We start from the raw sequence: 15,829 nt of genomic DNA on the forward strand, positions 1-15,829 counted from the left end.
TACATCGACCATGATGAAGACCATGAACAGTGAGGGTTCATGCACTGGTTATGGATGACGTGTATGTAACATTTGAAATGCATTTGCTGGAGGAACATCTTGCTTGCAATATTGAAACCCTTGGTATTTTGGTCACTGATTTTACTCTCTATGCACAAATAGTAGCACTCTGGCTTAATTTCAAAAACTGAAGTTGGCAGGAATTTGAAAAATATAACCGACAATGAATGCTGTGGTGTCAGACTTCAGGAGGGTTCCAACAGATCACAAAACAAAAAGGAAGTGTGGCATGAAACCCTGTCCTACCCATGTACAAGTACAAATGTTCCTTAAACGTTGCAATAGTACCTGCCTCAACTACCTCCTCCAGCAACTCACTCATACATCCTTTATGTAAAAAAAGTTACTCCTTGGGTTTTTTACACGGAGAGTGGTGAATCTCTGGAACTCCCTGCCACAGAAGGTAGTTGAGGCCACAGTCCATTGGCTATATTTAAGAGGGAGTTAGATGTGGCCCTTGTGGCTAAAGGGATCAGGGGGTATGGAGAGGGCAGGGATGGGATACTGAGTTGGATGATCAGCCATGATCACATTGAATGGCGGTGCAGGCTCGAAGGGCCGAATGGCCTACTCCTGCACATATTTTCTATGTTTCTATGTTCCTATTAAATCTTTCCCCCTCTTCACGTGAAACCTTTATCCTCCGGTTCTCTGGGCAAGAGACTCTGTGCGTTTACTCGATCATGATTTTGTGTTCTTATCTCTGTTCTGTCTGGGGAGATGGGGGGGGGGGTTATTGTTAAGAGCTAGGGGACAGGGCTGCGATAGGTATGAACTTGTAAACGGTATCCTCTAGGAATCCATTGACCCCAGTTTATTAGTTCTGGCCACTCAAGTCTAGGATTGGTGTGTGTGTGTGTTTTAATTTGTGTCATTCCCGCCTAATCCCCATAATTTAACAGCATTTAGCAGCATTTAGCAGGTCAGGAGTTACAATATCATACCTCAAGAAGGCAGCAAATTAAGGAATATGATAGCAAGGTATTAAATTTGTCGACCTTATTTAAGCTGCCTGGTAGGTAGAGTTAACACCAGCCTATTAATTGCTCAAGCACCTCATCACTTCCCATTGCCAAACAGATGGTCTAAGTCAAAGGCATTGACAATGCCAGGGGCTCTCCTGAAATATTTTAATTAGCCTGACCCTGGCCGACCATAATTAACTCTGCCCAACCGTGTGGGCTGCTGGCAGCAATCTGCAAAGACAATATCATTTTCGAAACGAGAAGTCTCAGGATGTTTAAAATTGATATTTTATCGACTCCCCACTGCTGATATCACAGTTTGTGACTCAGCCACCTTCATCGCGGCATGAAGGTAATAATCACTGCCCTTTAACATGTTTACTGGTTCCCCCCCCCACTTTCTACAAGCTGGAGATCAGTGAACCTGTGAAACTGACCTGAAATTAACAAGTAGGTAGGTTCAAAAGGAAATTGCACATTTGGATTGTGTTAATTCATGTTAGATTTGCAGCTTTACTGTTATGTTATGCCATCTGGCAAGCGGCATTATCTAAGCACGCACGTCCGTGTTCTCAAGCTTTGTGCACAAGCCAAGAGCTGCGACAGCAAGGGAGAATATCTTCTGTGGCATCAGGAAGAAAAGCCCTTCTGGAAAATAGTGGTGTGGAATCAATTATGTCATAAGGTGCAGAATTAGGCCATTAGGTCTACTCCACCATTCAATTATGGCTGATCTATCTCTCCCTCCTAATCACATTCTCCTGCCTTCTCCCCATAACCCCTGACATCGGTACTAATCACAAAGCTATCTATCTCTGCCTTAAAAATATCCACTGACTTGGCCTCCAAAGCCCTCTGCGGCAAAGAATTCCACAGATTAACCACCCTTTTAGAGAGGACACATTTTGCAGATGCTATCGCAACACCTAAGAAACATTTAGACAGGTACATGGATAGGGTAGGTTCAGAGAGAAATAGGCCTAAACCAGGCAGGTGGGACTAGTGTAGGTGGGGCATGTTGGCCGGTGTGGGCAAGTTGAGCCGAAGGGCTGGTTTTCACACTGTATCACTCTATGACCCTATGTTTGTAAATACGTCCAAGGTTTTGTTTTTTTAAATATTTTTATTAGAAGCAAACATATTATAAAGTATAGTTACATATTATAGTAAAAAAACCTTTCCATATACATCAATCATACATTATTAAAATTTTCAATTAGAAACATAGAAATTAGGTGCAGGAGTAGGCCATTCGGCCCTTCGAGCCTGCACTGCCATTCAATATGACCATGGCTGATCATCCAACTCGGTATCCCATCCCTGCCCTCTCCATACCCTCTGATCCCCTTAGCCACAAGGGCCACATCTAACTCCCTCTTAAATATTGCCAATGAACTGGCCTATAATTGTCGATTAATTCTGCTTCTAGTGTTTTTTTATATAGATGGAGAAAGAGAGAAAAAAGAGTTACAAATATCAAAAAACAGAAAAGATGGAATGAATTACTTATAATACATCATTGGAGATGAGTTCGTAGATTATAAAGTATAATTTTTCATCTAATCCTGAGTTCAAGTTTCAGTTGGGTTTTCGTGCTGGGCCAATCTATCCCTTCAGATAGTTAACGAATGGAGCCCATATTTTAACAAAAAGTTCTTGTTTGTCTATTAAGACAAGTCTAATTCTTTCTAGATGTAGGGTCTCCGACATTTCCACAATCCACATTTTAATTGGGGGGGTTATAGGTCCTAAATAGGTCCAAGGTTTAATGACCCAAACTCTTTGAATGGTTATAGGATGATTCCAGTAGGCATAAAACCAAGAGTCCCATCATCAAGCATGATGCCAAGAGGGCAAACTGACTCACACAAAGAATTACTAAATGCATATTGAATATCTCTCTGCCCTGTTCACTCACTGCATATATTTGCACCTGGACATAATCCTTTTTGGCCAATGTCAAATAGCTCAGATTCCAATGGCTTGAATATTTTACCACCACAATTTCCTCCAGTTTAGTTTAGTCAAGTCAAGTCAAGTCAAGTTTATTTGTCACATACACATACGAGATGTGCAGTGAAATGAAAGTGGCAATGCTCGCGGACGTTTGTGCAAAAGACAAACAACAAAACAACCAAACAAATTATAAACACAATCATAACACACATATTCTTTTACATAATAAATAATAGAAGGAAAAAACGTTCTGTAGAGTTAGTCCCTGGTGAGATGGGCGTTTACAGTCCGAATTGCCTCTGGGAAGAAACTCCTTCTCAACCTCTCCGTTCTCACTGCATGGCAACGGAGGCGTTTGCCTGACCGTAGCGGCTGGAACAGTCCGTTGCAGGGGTGGAAGAGGTCTCTCATGATTTTGTTTGCTCTGGAGTTGCACCTCCTGTTGTATAGTTCCTGCAGTGGGGTGAGTGAAGTTCCCATAGTGCGTTCGGCCGAACGCACTACTCTCTGCAGAGCCTTCTTGTCCTTGGCAGAGCAATTCCCAAACCAGATGGTAATGTTCCCGGACAAGATGCTTTCCACCGCCGCTGCGTAGAAGCACTGGAGGATCCTCGGAGACACTCTGAATTTCCTCAATTGCCTGAGGTGGTAAAGGCGCTGCCTTGCCTTACTCACCAGTGCTGAGGCGTGTGATGACCATGTCATGTCCTCAGAGATGTAGACTCCCAGATATTTAAAACAGTTCACCCTATCCACAGGATCCCCATTTATACTCAATGGAGTGTACGTCCTCGGATGATGTGCCCTCCTAAAGTCCATGATCAGCTCCTTCGTTTTTTTGATGTTCAAGAGGAGGCTGTTCTCCTGGCACCAGAGTGCTAGATCAGCCACCTCCTCCCGGTAGGCCTTCTCGTCATTGTCTGAGATCAGGCCCACCACCACAGTGTCATCAGCAAACTTAATTATTGAATTTGAGCTGAACCTAGCCACACAGTCATGTGTGTACAGGGAGTACAATAGGGGGCTGAGGACGCAACCCTGGGGCGATCCTGTGCTCAGGGTGAGGGACTTCGATGTATTCCCTCCCATCTTGACTACCTGGGGCCTGGCGGTGAGAAAGTCCAGGACCCAGGCACACAGGGAGGTGTTGAGCCCCAATTCCAGTAGCTTCCCGGCCAGTCTGGTGGGGACTATCGTGTTGAAGGCTGAACTGTAGTCTATGAACAGCATCCTCACGTAGCCCCCCTTCTGGCTGTCCAGATGGGAGAGAGCGGTGTGCAAGACCTGGGAGACCGCATCATCCGTGGACCTGTTCGGACGGTATGCAAACTGCAACGGGTCCATGTTCCGAGGGAGGAAGGCGCAGATGTGTTTCTTCACCAGCCTCTCAAAGCATTTCATGACTACCGAGGTAAGGGCCACCGGACGGTAGTCATTCAGGCAGGCTGGGGAGGCATTTTTTGGTACCGGTACAATGATGGATTTTTTGAAGCAGGCAGGGACCACGGACTTGTCCAGGGAGAGGTTGAATAATGTAGTGAGCACTGGAGCTAGCTGCGTAGCACAGGACTTGAGTACTCGCCCCGAGATGCCATCGGGGCCTGCAGCTTTTCTCGTGTTCACCCGTGTCAGAGCCCTCCTCACGTCGTGCTCGGACAGCGAGAATGTGTGCACATTCCTCCCTTCAGCTTCGGTAGCCAGCCCGCTGGTGGTATTGTCGATAGTCGGCAGACCTGGAGTGGTGTTGCCCCTCTCGAAACGAGCGTAGAAGGAGTTCAGGTCATCAGCTAGGGAGGTGCCGGCACATGCGGATGAGGGAGGGGTGCTTCGGTAGTTGGTTACAATCCGTAGCCCCTGCCACAGGCTTCTGGTGTCCTGCTGCTCCATCTGTAACTCCATCTTGTCCCTGTACCTTCTCTTTGCGTCCTTCACCGCCCTTCGCAGTCGGTAGGACTCTGCCTTGTAGACGTCCATGTTTCCTGATGCCAAGCCCGAGTTGTAGGCAGCGGTACGAGCATTCAGGGCCACACGAACAGACCTGTCTACCCAGGGTTTTTGGTTCGGGAAGGTGCTTACCCTTACCGTGGGGACGATGTTGTCGGTTACCGTTGCGATGAAGTCCATGACTGCTTCCGCGAACTCACTGACGTCACTGGAACTTGTTTCGAACATATTCCAGTCGACATCACTCAGTGCATCTTGCAGCATGGCCTCTGACTGGTCGGACCACCGCTTTACGTCCCTCGTCTCTACCGCTTCCCGAACTATCCTCTGTTTATACTCCGGCAACAGGAAAATAGCAGCGTGGTCAGATTTTCCTAGGGGAGGGAGTGAAACGGCCTTGTAGCCTTTCCTGAACGGTGTGTAGCAGTGGTCCAAAGTTCTCTCCCCCCTGGTGGCACACGTGATGTGTTGGTAGAAGTTCGGCATGACCTTCTTGAGATTTGATTTATTAAAATCTCCAGCCACCACCATAGCCGCATCCGGGTACTTGTTTTGATGTCGACATAGCACATCGTGTAGGGCCGATAGTGCCATGTCGGTGTCTGCCTGCGGTGGAATGTAGACGGCTGTGACGATCACTGAGCCGAACTCCCGGGGAAGGTAGAATGGGCGGCATGAGATTGTCAGGTGCTCCAGGTCCGGCGAGCAGGAACAGGAAAGCATCTTGATATTTCCAGGGTTGCACCAGTTGTTATTGGTCATGAAGCAGACTCCTCCACCCTTGGATTTTCCAGATGCTTCTGTTCTGTCAGCACGGTGGACAGTGAAGGACTCGGTTGGGCAGATTACCTGATCCGGAATCAGTGAGGTCAGCCATGTTTCAGTCAGGCAGAGGATGTTGCAGTTCCTTATGTCCCGCTGGAATCTGATCCTCGCCCTGAGGTCATCCAGCTTGTTTTCCAGGGACTGGACATTCGCCAGAAGAATGCTGGGCAGAGGGGGACGAAAGGCTTGGGCTTTCAGCCTATTCCGAATCCCCCCCCCGCTTTCCTCGATGTTTTCTCCGGGTTTTCCTTGCAGCCGAGCTCCCTTTGTTGTTGCAGCAGCTTCTGCTGATCTCTGCTGGCCATCTTAGTTTAGAGATACAGCAGCGAAACAGGCCCTTTGGCCCGTCGAATTCACACTGACTTACCGATCACCCATTTACACTAGTCCGATGTTATCGCACTTTCTCATCCACTCCCTCCATATCAGGGGTAATGTTACAGAGGCCAATTAATCTACCAACCCGCACGTCTTTGGGATGTGGGAGGATACCGGAGAGGCTCACGCGGAAACCGACGCGGTCAGAGGGAAAATGTGCAAATTCCACACAGGTAGCATCCGAGGTCAGGATCGAACATCAGTCTCTGGTGCTGTGAGGCAGCATCCTACCAGCTGTGCTACTCTGCCACTGTTGAGGAATCTAAAATACACTCCCTCCCACAGAGCAATATTCCATTATACTGCCACAATACTTGAAGAAAACGGGGCTCGAATGGAACCCACATCATCTTAAGGTCATAAGGAAAAGGAGTAGAATTAGGCCATTCGTCCCATCTAGTTTACTCTGCATTTCAATCGTGGCTGATCTATCTCTCTCTCTCCTAACCCCATTCTCCTGCCTTCTCCCCATAATCTCTAACATCTGTACCAAACAAGAATCTACCTATCTCTGCCTTAAAAATATCCCCTGACTTGGCCTCCACAGCTTTCTGTGGCAAAGAATTCCACAGATTCACCATGTGCTGTCTAAAGAAATTTCTCCTCATCTCCTTCCTAAAAAATCTCCTTCCTACTACCGAATTTGAAAATCCAGCAGTGACCAGAACAAGGTACGACTCTTTGGGTGACTACTCACGACCGTACAGGCTTCACCCCGCGACATGTCACTGGGGTGGCGCCTGTATGGTCGTGAGTAGTTTCCTCAGTCGCCCAAAGAGTCGTTGCGTCTTTCTGGTCGCCGCTGGATTTTCAAATTCGGCAACCTGCAACGAGTGTCGGCAGTCGGCGAAAAAGTCACGTAAGTGGGACAGGCTCGTACCTCAGAAGGAACCATTATTCCTGTACCAGTTCTGTGAAAGAGCTGTTAAAATAGTTCCACTTCCTAGCTACCAAATAGTCCTGTAAATGTTATTTTATTCGCCATTCACTATACAATTGGTTTTGCAGAGTTTTAAATTAATCTGCTTTCATCATCCTCTCAAGCAGTGCATTCTAAATCAGACAGTTCACAATGTGCGAATTATTCTTTTATCATGTTACGAAGAATTTTTAAGAATAAGGGGAATTAAGTATAAGGGAATAAGGGGAATACTTTAAGAGTAAGGCGTAAGCCATCTAGAACGGAGACAAGGAAACACTTTTTCTCACAGAGAGCTGTGAGTCCGTGGAATTCTCTGCCGCAGAGGGCGGTGGAGGCAGGTTCTCTGGATGCTTTCAAGAGAGAGCAAGAAATAGCTCTAAAAGATTGTGGAGTCAGGGGATATGGGGAGAAGGCAGGAACGGGGTTCTGATTGGGGATGATTCAGCCATGATCACATTGAATGGCGGTGCTGGCTCGAAGGGCCGAATGGATTTTGAACACTGTCCTGAGCATGCTGGACTATGAGAATCTAATTGTAATTAGTCCGTGAAATTGTATGCTAAGATTCTGAGGATAAGTGGGAATGATTTTAATTAACTGCACATTAATAGTAAGATTAAACGAGTACTTACCAGTACGAAGTTTGATCTGTATTTTATGAGGAGTTACGGTGAGGGATTAAGTGAAGACCCCAGCTCCAGTGCGCATGCGGCATACTTCGAAGCAGCGGTGTGAAATCACAGAATAGACACAATATTTGAAGTAAGATAGTAAAGATCACGAGACATCAGTTTACTAGTTCGATCTGTATAATGAGGGTGGGAGCGGCGGGCACTTAATCCCTCACCGTAACTCCTCATAAAATACAGATCAAACTTCGTACTGGTAAGTACTCGTTTAATCTTACTATTTTACTTCGGAGTCACGTGAGTGATTCCGTGAAGACTTCAAAGGTCTGTGATTTCAAACCGTGTAACAGTTTTTATTTCACTCACTGCCGAATTTATGAGGGAGGAAGTGTTATCGTAATCAACCAGTGGATCTGCTTTCAAAAGAAACAGAAAGGTATTTGTTAACAATAACAACATAACAGAGCTCCTCTGAGCTTAAATTAATATTGCAGTTTGTAATATTCTCCTGCAATTAAATCAGGTTTATCAACGGTTTATAATAAAAAATGTCCTGAACGCGGTTCCCTTGACCATTCTGCTGTATTGAAAATGTGGTCAACCGGGATGTCCATTCGTTCAGCCGCTGATACCAATGCTGCCCTAGTGGAATGGGATTAAATGTATTATTATCTATTCCGGCAGCTTTCAGTACCTGTTTGAGCCACCTTGGAGTGGTTTGGCTCGTACCCCGTTTTGGGTTACTGTGGTTGACCCATAGGCTTTCCTCTCCCTCTAAGATAGTGGGTTGTGTCTATATATAGTAGTAGATGGGTCACCACACTCAACCTGGACTCTGGTGGGTAGGCCCGGAATCCCACCAGTGAATCGGGCGTTCCTGGTCCATATAGCCATATAACGACTACAGCACGGAAAAACACAGGCGATCTCGATCCTGCTAGTTCGTGCCGAATCCATATACCTGCGAGTTAGATTTTACCAGACCTAAATATGAACTTGATGCATCTGGGGTAATCACCATGTATCCAGTCTAGTTTATGGAGTGACCGGACTCTTTGAGCGTGTACGAGAGCCATAAGCATGAGCCTTTTTTAAAACATAGATTAAGCAAGCTGAGGGATCTGGCTGGTGCCATTCTCTGAGGTATGTCAATATCACACCAATATCCCATACATGGGTATATACCTGGGTGTTTGGGGCTTATATTATAGTTGCCCTTCATAAGTTTACCTTCAGTGGATGGGATCCCATGCTCTGCTGACATGCGGTTTTAGATAAGCAGATAAGGCGCTCCATGCTGTATTTACGGCACTGTAACTCACCTTTTAGTCATGGTGTAGATGTTCCAGGAACTCCAATACGTCAGTGGTTGAATAGTTCGTTGTCCCTGCGTCGTGGCAGTATTTTACCCATGTTAGCTTTTAGTGACTGTTCGCAGGGATGCTGACATGGTGGTAATGGTTCCTTTGGATAATCCCAGTCCCTGGTAAGGTCTATTCAAAACCTGCACCCAGGAGTTTGATGTTTCCCTGGCATGGGTGGCTTATGCCTGATACTGGGTTGAGTCAGCAACCATGGTCCACTAGGGAAATCCATAGGTGACTCGCCCACCGTGTCGTGATGAACTGGGAACCATGGCTGTAGGCCGGTCGGGCACGTTCAATATCTCGGAGACAGATCCCATCTGTATTGCGAAGTGCCCGACTGATGAGGCAGAAGGGAGGAAGGCAAAGCAGAAATTCCCCCTTCCAGCGTATAGGCATCTATCGCTGCTGCCTCTAATCTGGTTCCTAAATCACATACATGGGTTACTGGTGATTCCGTCTTGTGCAACCAAATTGATATCTGGCTTTCAAACTGCTTAATAAATTTAGCAGATATTTTGGGTTATGACATCTATTCAATGTAATCATAAATTTTACCCCGTGACATGGTGTCTCCCACTGTGTTCTAGCTTCCTAGGACATAGGCAGCTGATAGTTAAAATGTCTTTTGACACACCATTGCCAGATTTGTTTGACCAATTTGTTGCACAATAATGATTATTATGCTCCCCATATGGTTGATATAAGCCACCACCATAGTATTATCAATCCGTAACCACATATGTGCGTGCTGCATTTGAAATGCATATGCTTTTTAGCCCAATAGGCGATCACCAATCCCAAGAAGTTGATGCCCGGTATGTGTAGTAACGATGTTTGTGACTTGGTCCATCTGTTACCTGTGCTGGATATGGAGTTTAGTTGCTCCCCAGCCTAAAGTACTGGCATCGGTTTTTAATAACCAAGTTGGGATTGGTGATGATAATAGGGCTGAAAACTATGCCAAATATATGTCTGCCCACCACCTTAATTGTGATATAGCTTCAGTGGGTACATTCATGATTTGATTATAGTGACCCAAGTACCTTGGCAAAGTAACAGTCATATGGACGGAATTATTATTGAAGCCCAGATAATCCTTGGTAGTAACGCTTCAATTCTGGTTTATCTGGGCGTGGGATGAACCTCAGCTTTAGGGAGCTGTTTCGTAGCTAGAACTGCTCCACAGCTAATTCCTTTGTTTCCCCCTAATATGAGGATATCATCCAATATGTGCCATGATTATGCTTGTTTTCTTAATATTTTCATGGCCATTTATAATAGTTTAGGGCTGAGGTTTAGACCATATGAAATGCTATATGCTCCCATGGTTGCCCTAACCGGGATATCCATGATCCAGGTAAATATATTTAGGTATCTATAATGATCCTAGTGTATGGTATAAGATAGTTAGCATCTCCCATATCAATGCTCCCCATAGGTATCCTAGGGAGATCAGATGTCTGGCAGTGACAAAACTCCACCTCCATCTTAAAGTGGATATACTCAACAGATTTATTTAGTGATATTAGATCAATGATGATGCTACATTCATCATCTTTTATAGTTTTGGTGAATATATTCGATACAAATTCCAATCCGTTTAGTAATGTGCCTGTTTAGTTCAGCTTGCCTTCTCACTTCTCTTTTCTTAGAGGGAGAAACAGCCCTTTTGGCGCATTGCTGAACTGGCAGTAAAATGCCCAATTTGAATTCGTTTTTATCCTCTAATGCTGTTGAGTATATTTTGGTTATTTGTGACAGCATCCCATGCTTAGCCCACTCCCCATGCAGTTTAGTAGAACACCCTTGTTTTAGTGTAAACTGGGAGGAACCAGACTACCTACCTCCATGCTTGTTGTTTTTCATGAAGGCGTAGTTTGCTGGTATGCTGGTGCTGTCGGTGGGGCGGCGCATCTTCCCACGGCTCCGCTCTGGGCCCCGTCTAAAAAGAACTATGGGGGATCTGCAGCGGTCACCAGGCTTTCACCAGTCCTTGTTTGATATTGCTGGTGGATGCCGAGGGGTGCTGCCAGCTGGGTGTTGGATGTGATGTCCTGCTCGTCCCATGGCCTGCTCCCTCTTCCCCGCAGCAGCGGTTTGCATAGTCCCATATATTCGGGGTTGCGGGCAGGTCTATATGCACCATCGTTCAGTCGAGTATCCCAAATATGGGAACATCTTAGGCGTCAGCACCAAAGGCGAGCAAAGGTGGTAACATCTTGACCTTCTGTAGAATTCGCTGCTTGTCTGTGAGTCTACGAGACCCAGCTGCCTGCGGATTTGCCTCTGGAAAGGCCTGCTCCTGCAGGGCTTTTGATGGGAAGATGGTCGCGTGGAGGAGCCATGTAGTGGCCCACGACACCCAGTGGCTCTTCCTGATCCTGCTCCCCTGGCATACTGCTGTTCTCGTCCGCCTGCCCAACGCTTAAGCCAGCCCAGCCCTGGCCTCCTTAGCCCTTAAAAAAGGAGCATAAAGGATGCGCTGAATGGGAGGAGGCAAAGCACTCCACTCCCTGTTGCATCAATCCCTCGACAAGGGAGATGGCTAGTGCAATAGCACTGGGGTAGGAGTCAGCTCCCTTGGCATTCAGCCAGTGCCCCTTTACACCGGCGGCACAGGGAGCGGCTCGGTGTCGAGTGAGCGGGAGCATTGAAATAGCTCCACCGCTACCGGTGGCTGCCTCCCAGATGAGGACCCTCGTGTGGAGTTGGGCAGGCAGTCCTTCTCCTGGAGGTGAACTTCATGACCTCCTCTGGCTTGGGGAGACAGACATACTTATTTTGCCTTCTCCAACCTGTCCCAGCTTGGAGGAAGATGGCTCCTGTAGAACCTGTAAATTGGTAAGATTTCCCCTTACCTGTAAGTAGAGGCTGCCTGCCGTTTTCCAGGCGGCATTGTGGCGTTTCCCGGGCGGCGATTCTCCTTGTCAGGAGTCTGCAGGGCTGCCGGTCGGGTTTTTTAAAATTTTCCCGCCGGTCCGCGGCTGTACGAACAGCTGTTCAGCGGACCGGCATTAGCGCAGCTCCTAGCAGCGGTCCGCAGCGTTAGCGGTCCGGGTGGCACCGAGTCGAAACGGGGCCCGCTCACCATGCCTCACTTTGCTCCCCCTGGAGCAAAAATCACAAGGCCCGATTAAGGTAAGTACTTACCTCTCGTCCCTGGATGCGGGAGCTGCCGACTCCCGCTGGCTGCCGCGTTCTGCACGCTGTGCGATAATGCCGCATGCGCACTGGAGCTGGGGTCTTCACGGAATCACTCACGTGACTCCGAAGTAAAATTTCTCTTTCTTATACTTGCGTTTGCATTTCCTACTGTATCCCCCCCCCATATTAAGGCAGTTTGGGAAATGAGAACTCACCCTTATGGAATTCACAATCCACTACCAAACTATTTGGTGCATGAAGAAAAATTCACTCCAATGGAATTTATGTGAATAAACACAATATATACAGAGAATCGAATTTAATACAGTTTGCCAATTTCAACCAAAGATAGACACAAAAAGCTGGAGTAACTCAGCGGGACAGGCAGCATCTCTGGAGGGAAGGAATGGGTGACGTTTCGGGGCGAGACCCTTTTCCAGACTGAATAGGTTGCTGGTTCGCAGCGGGATGTCGCTTAAGAGATTTGCTTTGGAAACCGACAAGGCAACTTCGATTGAAACACGTTATCGTACAATGTGGCATCAATTTCTCATTCATTAAATCATGAACCCTTTCTCTTCTGCTTACATTACAATCAGAATTCCCTTTCCTCCATATCACACACCCATGGGGGCATTAATGCTGAGAGAGTAAAAGCTTTCTGTAGGAATGCATCCCCCCTTGTAACATGGGATTCAATGAGTATAAAGGATTCATGCCATGGAAAATGATGATACTGATGGAATCTTTCTATATCGTGGAGGCTGCACTGTAGTTTTATTTTAAGTTCTCAGATAGCATCCGAGATCAGGATCAAAGACGAGTCTTAAAACCACAGGTGGTTCTGCTATGACAAGTGCTTTCATAATGTGAATTGGATGTAATGGGATTGATAAATTATGGAGCACTGTTTGTTATATGAGGGATATAGTACCATTTCTATCAGGAACTTGAGAACCACTTAAAAGTTACTTGCTATGGAAAAAAAATTGTTTCCATGTATCCTCCTCTCAGTAATCAGTCAGCACTGCCTCTTACAAACACATTTCACCATAGGTGACCCATTGAAATTCCCAAGAAACACTTCTATTGACACGTGCAATATTACTCTATTAAACAATGTAACATTCAACCTTTTGTATTTTTAGCTTGCAGTAACAAAAATGAATTTGTAGCTATTTGTAGAATAGGTTATAATGCCATTTCTATCAGCAACTGCAGAACATTAAAAAAAAACATTTGGACAGGTGCATGGATAAGAGTAGTTGGACGAGTTCATGGATAAGACAGGTTTAAAGGGATATGGGCCAAATGCAGGCAGGTGGGACTAGTGTAGATGGGGGCATGTTGGTCGGGCTGGGCAAGTTAGGCTGCAGGGCTTGTTTCCTAGCTATAGGACTCTATGACTATATTAAAATAGCCTTTATTTTTCAAAATCCTGTGAATGAAATAACCTTGCAAGAGGACATAAGTTTAAGGCGAAGCAGGAAAGATTTAATAGGAACCCGAGGGGTAACGTTTTCTCGCAAAGCGTGGTAGGTGCATGGAATGAGCTGTCAGAATGCGTAGTTTAGACGGGTACTATCACAACATTCAAGAAACATTTAGATGGGTACATGAATAGGGCAGGTTTAGAGGGATATGGGCCAAATGCAGGGAGGTGAGTCTAGTGTAGATGGGACATGTTGGCCCACGTGGGCAAATTGGACTGAAAGGCCTGTTTCCACGCTGTAAGACTCTATGACTATGAGGCTTCTTCAGAAAACAACTATCATGTTATAGCAGAATTACTTGTGTGTAATGGAGCAGAGAATCAGAATGTAGAATACCTCATATTGTCAGTTTGGTTCATCATTGTTGGTGAATTTTGGACAGTTGCATGTTATCTTCCTGTACTGCATTGTTTTAACAAAATCAATCAAATTGGCACCCCACATATTTATTTATTTTGCCTCGATCTAACTTTGATTTTTGTACTTTCCCTCCAACGTAGCAATATCTTAGGCTAGTTTAATTTAGAGATACAGCATGGAAAATGGCCCTTCCAACCACCAAGTCACGCGGACCATCTATCACCAGTTAACACTAGATCTATGCAATCTCACATTCGCATCTGTTTCCAACACACTAGGGTCAATTTGCAGAGGCCAATTAACCTACACACCCATACCTCTGGGATGTGGCAGAACATGCAAACTCCGCACAGACAGCACCCGAGGTCAGGATCGAACCCGTGTCTCTGGCACTGTGAGGCAGCAGCTCTACCAGCTGCATCATTGTGCTGCCATTTCATTCCATAGAAAAGCAACATTTGACAGACATTGGAAATCTGAAATATAAGCAGAAATCCTCAGCCGGTCAGGCAGCATCTGTCAGGGGAAAAGAAGTGTTGCATTCAATTGAAGACCTGAAGTCATTAGATTTAGTTTAGTTTAGTTTAGTTTAGTTTAGAGACACAGCACGGAGAAAAGGCCCTTCGGCCCACTGAGTCCGTGCCGACCAGCGATCCCCCTACACTATTAGCACTATCCTACACACACTAGGGAAAATTTACAATCTTTACCAAAGCCAATTAACCTACAAACCTGTACGTCCTTGGAGGGTGGGAGTAAGGAAGAGCACCCTGAGAAAACCCACGCAGGTCATGGGGAGAACGGACAAACTCCGTACAGACAGCGCCCGTAGTCAGGATCAAACACAGGTCTCTGGCACTGTAAGGCAGCAACTCTACCGCTACGCCACCGTGCCGCACTGTAAGGCGATGGTAAATCACTGACTTGAAATGTTGATCGTGTGTGCCTGTATATGGACACACTGATCTGTTCTGTAGCCAATGCCTACTATGTGCTGTTGTGCTGAAACAAAGCAAGAATTTCATTGTCCTATCAGGGACACATGACAATAAACTCTCTTGAATCTTGAATCTTGTATCTGACCTATTAAAGAGCACCAGGAAAATGTATGTCGATCGGAAGTGCCTGATTTTTATTTGTAAATGTTTTCTGCACTAACTCCGTCATCTTTTACCTTCTCTTTACTCCAGTCCGTTCCAGAAGACCAACGGCTTGCAGTCGCCCTAATCCTAGTCATTTGGGTCAGTGCCCTGGCAAGTTCCCTGATAGATAATATTCCTTTCACAACAACCATGGTAAGTCAAATCTTGGTGGTTTGGAACAGAAAAAAAAACCCACTTCAGTCAATAGAAACTCTGAATTCAATCTTCCAAAATTGTATCTCAGTATTTTTCCTTTTGGTTTCCATGCCAACTTTGAGCAAATCCATTTAACTCAACAGTCATGTTTAGTGCCTGCTTAAACAGAATAGTTTATGTGGAAATTTATCAACAGGGAAATAGATTAAAAGTAATTTGGGAAATACAATTTGTTTAGTTCGACCACATTTATTAATAAATATTCTTTCTTGACAAAATTGTATTATTACTGTTTTATGCAATGTACCCAAGTAGCCTCTTCTAACTGATACATTGCGTCCTTTCACTAGTAAGTTAGTTTATTTTAATAATATTGAGAGAACCAAAATTGTGGGGGTTGAGGGGGGATTTTATAGAAACTTACAAAATTCTTAAGGGGTTGGACAGGCTAGATGCAGGAAGATTGTTCCCAATGTTGGGGAAGTCCA

This window comes from Leucoraja erinacea, chromosome 6 (assembly GCF_028641065.1).
Source record: "Leucoraja erinacea ecotype New England chromosome 6, Leri_hhj_1, whole genome shotgun sequence".
NCBI classification, from domain to species: domain Eukaryota; kingdom Metazoa; phylum Chordata; class Chondrichthyes; order Rajiformes; family Rajidae; genus Leucoraja; species Leucoraja erinaceus.